Source organism: Phasianus colchicus, chromosome 31 (assembly GCF_987193195.1).
Source record: "Phasianus colchicus chromosome 31, bPhaCol1.hap1.1, whole genome shotgun sequence".
In the NCBI taxonomy this organism is placed as follows: domain Eukaryota; kingdom Metazoa; phylum Chordata; class Aves; order Galliformes; family Phasianidae; genus Phasianus; species Phasianus colchicus.
Window position 1 is genome coordinate 565,302 of NC_143466.1, and position 8,812 is coordinate 574,113.

The following is an 8,812-nucleotide window of genomic DNA, read 5'->3' on the forward strand; positions in this document are numbered from 1 at the left end:
GAAACACCAATAAACACCGCCAGCAAAGCTCCTGTGTCCGTGTGTCCCTCTATTCTTGCATCCATCAGTCCCTTTGTCCTTTTGTCCATATGTACCCGTTATCCCCGCAGTAACTCCATTATTCCACGATTCTGTGATATCCAGTGGGTTGGACACAGTACTGAAGTTGTGGAGATGGCACTGAGTGACGCTGGGGGGGACAGCCCACGAGAGGTAGCACCCAATGTCCTCTGGAGCCCTCAGCACAATTTCTGACTCCTTTTGGTGCCGTTTGGATGCGTTCTGTCCCTCCTGCACTCTCCCTGTGGGGCAGCTGCAGCCCCTGCCCTCTGCTTCCCTCTCCCTCCATCTCTTCTTCCCTCCATCCCTCCCTCCATTCTTCCTCCAATTCCTCCTCACTTGGCCTTGCCTTCTACCCGCCCTCCCAGCTAGTGGCAGGGCACCCAGTCCATTTGAATTGAAGCCATAAGAGGGTGCTGTACTCCTGGTGCTTTATAATCCTAACAAAGCTTTTTCATTTTCCCCTTGATGTAGCCCACCAAAATCTTTCTCCATTGCAATTAATGATCCCTTTAAAGGCTGTGATCTGGGGAGGTCAGCCAAAATTTCCTGGTGTATCCGTTGTTTCATACCTACAGAAAAGAAGCACCTTTTACTAAGTCAAGCTTATACAAAAAATAAAGAAGTGTTTTTGAGGTTGCTTACATTCATTTTCTTCCCGACTAATTCTAATATATTTAGCTTTTTATTCCCTTCAATCCTTTCTACAATATGGCGATCAATGCAGAAGAGAGAAAAAAACACATTTGAAATAAACAGAGAAAGACAAGCTCATTGTCACTGATGTGTCGTTTTGCTGTTGTGGCATGCCTTCTGGTATTCTGCCTTCTCTGTTATCTGTCTATACTATTAGCTTTCTGGATCAAAGCCATTTTCTCTACACATAGAGTTATATGAACGATATTGTAGAGCCTTTTGTTTCTCAGCACTGGCATTTGTGAAGGGATAAATGGCTACTGCCCCGTTGCAAAAAGGAACTACTAATACCAAGATGCATTTGTTGCTCTGAGCTGTCGTGGGCTGGAGTCCTGCAAAGTCAATCTGCAGTCATTCCCATGGGCCTTCGGTACACTGGTGCTAGCCTGAGGCTTTTACTCCAGCATAATCAGCACTGGTCAGGGCACAAGCATGACAGTTCTTACATCAGCAATCTACTGTCTTCCTCATGTTATGCCACAAATCAGTGTCCTTCACTCCGCTTAGACCATCTGTTTTTGCTCATGGGTTAAGTGGATTAGACAGCTTTTAGTAAATTGAGGCACAGTCCAATAATGTTTGCCTTCTGCCACTATAGCACAATACATTTGATTTTCCCTTACTCAGAGGATTGGCCGGATGGATCTTTTCACACTGTTCCACTTAACTTCCCTAGCTGGAAGGAGATGTTCTCCCCAAATAATGGATTCTACCACAGTTACTTGGCGTGACCTGCACTCAACTCTTTCAGTCTGAGTTTGCCACAGATAATCCAGCACGTTTCGTGGATATCTGGATATCTACTAAGAACCAGGAAGAGTTTCTTGGATTCCAGTGGCCACTTCAACTGTGGATCATCCCCAATGATCCACTGTCTTATTGTGGGGGGGAGGATTTAGTGTGCTGGGCTGGGCTGCAGTACAGGGACAAAGATAACTGCTAGCAATCAGATCCCTTGGGGCTCTCCTTCCAGGCTCCATCTGCAGTCCCAAAGGGCTCTGGTCTCCTGCAGGTTCTCTCTGACAACTGTTAGTCCCAGGAGGTACCTCAGGAACACCAGGGCCTCTCGAGATGGCACCGGCTGCTTGTGGTCACACGGTGGAGCTCTGCTTGAAAACCTGAAGTTATCTTCAGTGTTTTTCAAACACTCAGCACCTCCTCATGAGCTGCCCTGGTTCAATCCTGTCAGTGAAACACGCACACAATAAGTGGAATTTCTATCATGAGAAAACGTGACCTTTCAGGATGGATATTCACTGTATGGAAAGAAATACCAATCTTCCACTGCTCTTGCACTGACAACTCTCTCTCATTCTGTGCATGTAACTGCCCTCATTTTACAGGTATTTCCACCTGCCCTGATTAGGCTGACCACGTTGGAAGCCACCTTTCCAGCTGCCTGTCTCAACCTTTGCAGTTTCTATTGTTATCCCAATTTCCTCTCCCCTTAATCTCCGATCATTTATAGCCCTTTTAATGAGTGCAGTTCTTTGAGTTTCAGGGAGCTAATGTTTGTCCCTCCTTAGCAGTTTGTCTCACTGTGTCCTTAGCCAGCTTACTGTTTAATTAATATGCCTTTCATATTAATATTTATCATTTCCTATCTATGTACGTGACATATTTCTTGTACAGTCATCTTTTGGGAAGGAGAACTTCAGTGGAGACATACAGCTGAGGAGTACGTTCTATTTCTTGGTAACCTGTGTTACGCTTTGTTACGCTTACTGTTCTTTGTTTAAACGTAAGAGAAACCCTTCTGCACCCGTGTTCTCTGAGGAGAGCAGGTGGCAGCTGCTACAAAGGGTCTGAAACATTCAGTGCAGACTTTAGAAGAGAAGTCTGATGTAAGGAAAAGCAAGGCAAGTGCCAGGTGGCATTAAGCAGACAGGGCTGGGGAGATGGGCAGTCACGTTGTCCACGCAGTGTCAGATTAAGCAACTGCTCTTCCTGCCTATGCAGGACTCCTTAAGGGACACCCTGGATCCATGTCAATTGGAGAACGACGCTCCAGAGCCAATAAAGGAACATTATGGAACAGACACAGCTCACTGTAACCTTCTGCACTTTAGAAAGATCCACAGTATATTTAGTGCTACTTCTGCGAACGTAAGGTACTGAGAGGAGAATCACGGAATCATTAAGGTTGGAAAGCTCATCCAGTCTAACCATCCACCTGCCAACAACACTGCCCAACAAACCCTGTCCTGAAGTACCACAGCTACCCTTTCCTTACGCACCTCCAGAGACTCCACCGCTTCCCTGGGCAGCCTGTGCCAATGCCTCGCCACCCCTTCTGGGAGAAACTTTTCTTAATATCCAATCTGAACCTCCCATGGTGCAATGTGAGGCCATTCCCCGTAGTCCTATTGCTATTTACCTGGGAGAAGAGGTCCCATCTCGCTGTAACCTCCCTCCAGGTAGCTGGACGGAGCGATAAGGTCTGCCCTGAGCCTCCTCTTCTCCACATGGAACCATCCCAGCTCCCTCTCCCACTCCCCGTTAAGTCTTGCGCTCCAGACCCCTCCCAGCTTTGGTGCCCCTCTGTGGATACACTCCAGGGCCGCCATGTCTTCTTGTAGGGAGCGGCTGGGCTGGGCTGGGCTGCAGTTGATGGGACAAGGACAACCGCTAGCAATTTAGATCCCCTGGGGCCACTGGCAAATCACAGCGACGATCGCATCCCCGCTCCTGACTGCCCCATTTCAGGCTGCCATTGGGCTCCTTGGCCACTGGAGGGCACTGCCGGCTGTCACCAGCACCCCAGACCCTTTTCGTCCGTGCAGCCTTACAGCCGCTCTGCCCCAAGCCTGTAGTGACGGTGCCTGGGATTTCTGTAGCCGAAAAGCAGCACTCAGCTCTTGACGTTCTTAAAGCTCATGCAGTTGCAGTCAGCCCAGTGATTCAGCCTATCTCAGTCCGTCTGTGGGACGCTTCCTCCTAACTTGGTGTCATCTGCAAACTTACTGAGGGTGCACCCAATTCCCTCATCCGACTCGTCAGTGAATACACTGAACAGGACAGGCTGCAGCGCCGACCCCTGAGGAACGCCTCTCAGAACTGGACTCCATCTGGATCTCTCTGGGCCTGGCCCTCCTAGCAGTTTTTTACTCAGCAAAGAGTGTACCCATCCCAGCCATGGACTGCCAGCTTCTCCAGGAGAATGCTACAGGAGGCGGTGTCAGAGGCTTTGCTCCAGTCCAGGTAGCTTCCACCCACAGCATCTCATCCACCAGGTGGGTATGTAGTCATAGGAGGACATCAGGATGATCCTTCTCGTAGATGGGCACCACATTAGCAAGTATTCGGTCACCTGGGAACTCCCTGATTGATTAGGGCTGCTAGGATGCCACGTCCACCAACTCCCTCAGTACCCTCAGGTGGATCCAGTCCAATCCCACGGATGTGTGACAGCCCGGGTGGAGCAGCAGGTCACGTGCTGTTTTATTCTGAATTGTGGAGGGTTTATTCTGCTCCCCACCCTGTCTTCCAGTTCAGGGGGCTGAGTACCCTGAGAATAACGGGCCTGACTATTAAAGACAGATGTAAAAAAGGCGTTGAGAACCTGTCTGCTTTTCCTCATCCTTACTCCTTGCACTGGGGTGGAAGGGGATCCATCCTGTGCCAGCCACGTGCACTTGTGTTAGGCTGTTAGGGTGCCTTGGCATGTTTATACAGATATTTATTTGGGTCCCAGATTGACCAACTGAACCGAGTTAGATTCAGAGAATCATAGACTGGTTTAGGTTGGAGCGATATTAAAGATCATACAGTTCCAACCTCTCTGCCATGGGAAGGGTTGTCATGCAGTAGATCAGGTTGCCCAGAGCCACATCCACCCTGGCCCTGAATGCCTCATAGGATGGGGCAATCCAAAACCTTTCTGGGGGACCTCTTCCTGTGCCTGACAGCCCCCACAGTGAAGAATTTATTTGATCACCCACAAAGATATTAAAAACAGCAGTCCCAAGATGGAACCCTGAGGGATTCCTTAATATAACCACTTATTGTTAGCCTCCACCTGGACACAGAGCTGCTGACCACAACCCTCAGGCTGCAGTCATACAGCCAGCTACTAATCCACTTTTCAAATCCACGTATCTCCAAATTAGAGATAAGGATGTGGACTGAGACCATATCAAAGCCTTGCACAAGTCCAGGTAGATTACTTCAGTCAAGCTCCCCCTTGACTACCAGTGCTTTCATTTAATCATGGAAAGCCACCAGATTGGTCAGGCATGATCTGCACTTGGTAAACCCATGCTGGCTGTCTAGGATCTTCTCCTTGTCTTGCATGTGCCTCACGATAGCTCCCAGGAGGATATTTTCCATGGTATTCCCAAGAACAGAGGTGATCTCAGAGGCCTGTAGTTTCCTGGGTCTTTGTTTACCCTTCTTAAAAATGGGACTCTTTTCTCTCTTTTTCCAGCTACTGAGGACTTCACCTGACAGCCATGACATTTCAGTTATGATGGAGGCTGACTTGACTGCTACATCACTGAGTTCCTGGGATGTACATCAGACCTTATAGTCTTGTACGTGTTCAGCTCAAATCTGTTCTTTGCTTACAGTGGGAGGATTTGGTTCCCTCAACACCCTCACTTAGAAGTTAAGGGACTTGAGAGAGATGGGAAGCCTGACTGCCAGTGGAGGCTGAGGCAAAGAACTTGTGGAGTACCACAACTTCCTCAGTGTCTGCTGTTTCCAGTTCTCCCTTCTCACTTACCAGAGGACATACACTCTACATGGACTTCCTCTTCTGATTAGTATACCTTTAGAACTAGGATAGGCAATGTAAGGATGCAGCACATTAGGAAAGATCTGTTCTTAGAAATTCCGTTCAAATTTCTTTATTGCTAATTGACCTAATAAGTACAATTATGAAAAACAGAAAGAGAGAAACTTAGCTCTGCCAGTGGTACATAGCACTATTTGGAGAGCTGACCAGCCAACAGGCTGCCCTGCACAATGTTGACATCTGCTGTCAAATTCAGCTGGCCATCCCACCATGTGTCTGATGTTTCAGATACTGCCCCCTCCCACAGTATAGCTGTAATACAGCACAGGGGCAGGAGCTTGTTTTTAACACAGACATGAACTGAGGAAAGAGGAACCCCACCTCCTTCTGAGCAGAGTGCATGGGAGAGAGGTGAATCCACTTCCAGCTCCAGGACTACAGAGACAGAAGGAGAGGGCCCAGTTGTGTTGAGACTTCACTGTCCAGATGATAGGACAAGAAAATGATTCCCCGATCTTACTTTGTCTCTGATGGGAGAAAGAACACTGCTGCTGAGCAAAAGCATGTCTTTCGATGAGCTAACTGCAAAACCACTCCCTTGCTCCTCCTGGGGAGAGGAGGAAGAATGGGGATGAGGAGGGTAGATGTTTTCAGATGGCTTTTCATTCTCCCTGCTCTAGTTTGTCAACAGTAAGGCTAAGAGGCAGTAAGTTAACCTTTCCTTTCCTACTAATGGCAACCAGTCCTGTTCTTAACCCAGCCCACAAGCTGTCAGCTTTTCAATGTATTTTCTCCCCTACTGTGTTTAGGAGTGAGTAAGCTGGGTGCTGTGCTGAGCTCCCTGCTGCAGTTAAACCACTGCACCGAAGTTCCCACTGTCCCTGGAATTCAAATACAAGGAGAAATGCAGTGTGCACGTGCACAGAACAGAACTGGAGCCCAGTGCTGGAGCTGGTGCAGGAGCTGAACATGCTCAGGGCCAGCAGCAGCTGTGTGCTAAAGACATCTTCAGCTGAAAGGAAATCCTCAACAGAAACTTTGGGAAGGGTTTGAACAACAAAGAAACCCCAGTCCTGTAGTTCAGGGGGTAGCACAAGCCTCAAAACAAGTGAGCAACCAAGCCAAGCACTAGCTGAACATAAGGTAACCTTAAAAGAGACGCTAGAGGTCCATCTTGCCTGCTGGATTCCCTAAAGGAAAATAGGGGCCTGGTAGGGAGCGGGGAGGGAAATAGAAATTCCCTACTTGGAGGCTTGACAAACTCAAAAGCAGGCAGGAGGTAGGAAGTATTTTAAACATATAGGAATAATCCATGCATGCAGAGGTGCAGAGCAAGGTCATCCTGTGTCTTGCATGGCCTACGGGAAGGAGGAGAAATGCAGCCCCAGCTATGCTGTATTAGAAAGCCAAAAGGTAGCAGAGCACACTGACCTCCACTGCTCGCTTCCTCATTTCCCAGCTCCAACCCCTTCCTGTGTCCCTCGGAGCCCAGCCTGGGCTACACCACGCCTGGGAACTGCTGCTCCCTTCGTTGCATCCCCTCTGCCCAGCAAACCTGTTGTGCTGGGCAGGAGATGGAGCCGGGACCGGGATTCCACCTGGGGTAAAGCAGTGCTGGTTCTGAACCACCCTTTGCTGTTCCCCTCTCCCCTCCTGGTGCTGCAGGCAGGGGCAGAAAAGCATCCTTGAGAATGGAGGCAGTCCCACAAAGCATCTGAGAATGGGTTAAAGCTTCTCTGCATGAGCAATGGAGGACACTTACCTTGGGCATGGATCCCTGTTGCAGGCAGCCCGGCTCCTTGGAGTCACACAGAGCAGAGGATGCAAAGTGTTCTCGACTCAGGCCTGGCTGAGGATGGCCCTGGTGCATCTCCTGCCACCACAATGCTGCCTGGATGGCTTCCAGCCAGGCTCTATTCACAGGGTTCCCCTCCCAGGTCTGCTGCTGGGTGGGGATCAGTGAGCTCCTCCACAGCCTTTTTCCAACCAGAGCTTCCTGGAAGAGCCCAGACTCCCAGTCCATTTCCCTAGCAGGGCACCTCCTTGCCCAGAGCTCCGTTTAAGCCCAGTGCTTAACCGCTCTGTTCCTCAGCAGGGGTCGGATTGTTCCTGATGTGCTGAAGCACAGAAGCAGTCGAGGTCTGCTGCTCAACCTGTATTCCAAGTCTGCACAGATTCAAGTGCCAGGCAGGAATTCACACAGCAAGCTCACCCAGAGCTGGATGCCAGGCATCACATATCACTTAAGAAGCAGGCATAGAACTGTTGATTGGTTGCTTTCTTTTGGTTGTGTAAGTGTTATAGAGCAATAGTGTGCAGAATCCAGGTGCCAGCCCATCAGCCTAAGGTGGCTGCTCATTATCTGGTCAGATCTCCACTCAAACCTTTTCCCACGCTAATTAAGCTAACTAAGGTTTCTCTAGAGCATCTTTGTTTCCTTTTGTGGTGACAACTGCACGTACTCGTGGTCAGACAAAGCAGCGCTCCTCGTCAGAAAAAATAGTGCTGTTTAATACATTCTTGGCCAGACTCCTCCAAACGTTCTCACTTCAGTCCCACTCAAGGCTAGTTAAAGAGCCCCTACAACCACAACTCCACGTTATAATCGACGACATACACCAACCTCTCTGCTTTGGTTCTTTAAAAAAAGAGTTCTGACTGCTGAGTGGGTTCCACTCCACCTCCGACTTTCTGATTTCCACTGGATTACTTGCGCTGCTTTGCTCAGGAGCTGCTTTCACAATGGTTTGATTCCTTTCACTTTTACTGCCGTGTGAGTGTGAAGCAGGACAGCATACAATCCTGATTTGTACATGGTAGAATGGTCAGGATAGATGCACGGGACATACAGCAGAATGGGTAATTGTTCTGTGGACTTTGTTTTGTGAAACTGATGCCTCAGTGTGGCTCCGAGAAAGTGGTATCAATTCTTAGGGAGTTCTCAAGGTGCTCATCGGAGCTCTTGGGTGAAATGTTAGTCTTCATTTTGGTGCTTCACCCCGAAAATATTTGCTCCCAAATGTATTTGCTGCCAGAAAGCAGTGATATACTGCGATAAAAGAAGAAAGGATAAAATGTCCTTGCAAAATAAGATCTGAGAAGAAAAACTGGTTAAACAGAATTATGTTGCAGATATATGGCAGGAGATGCTAGCTGAGCAGCTGCTTGGAAATCCTGTTTGCTGGGCAGAACAAAGAGGGAGGGACTTTATGGGATACAATGGTAGCTCCAGTTGGGCAAAACAACAAACACTGAAACCATATTATCAAGCATGTATGAACAAAAGAAAGAAAGGGGGGTACCTACCAGGGGGTGGCAGAT

The 8,812-nt window shown here is 48.7% G+C and overlaps 1 long non-coding RNA gene across 1 annotated transcript; it reads right to left on the reverse strand.

The window, feature by feature from the left end:
* Positions 1-45: 45 nt before the first annotated feature.
* LOC149914115 (uncharacterized) lies at positions 46-8,506 on the reverse strand. Its single transcript, XR_016460588.1, has 3 exons — positions 7,254-8,506; positions 1,803-1,938; positions 46-632 (listed from the first exon to the last, which is right to left on the reverse strand). It is a non-coding gene; the product is annotated as an uncharacterized LOC149914115 (long non-coding RNA).
* Between the last annotated feature and the right edge of the window lie 306 nt (positions 8,507-8,812).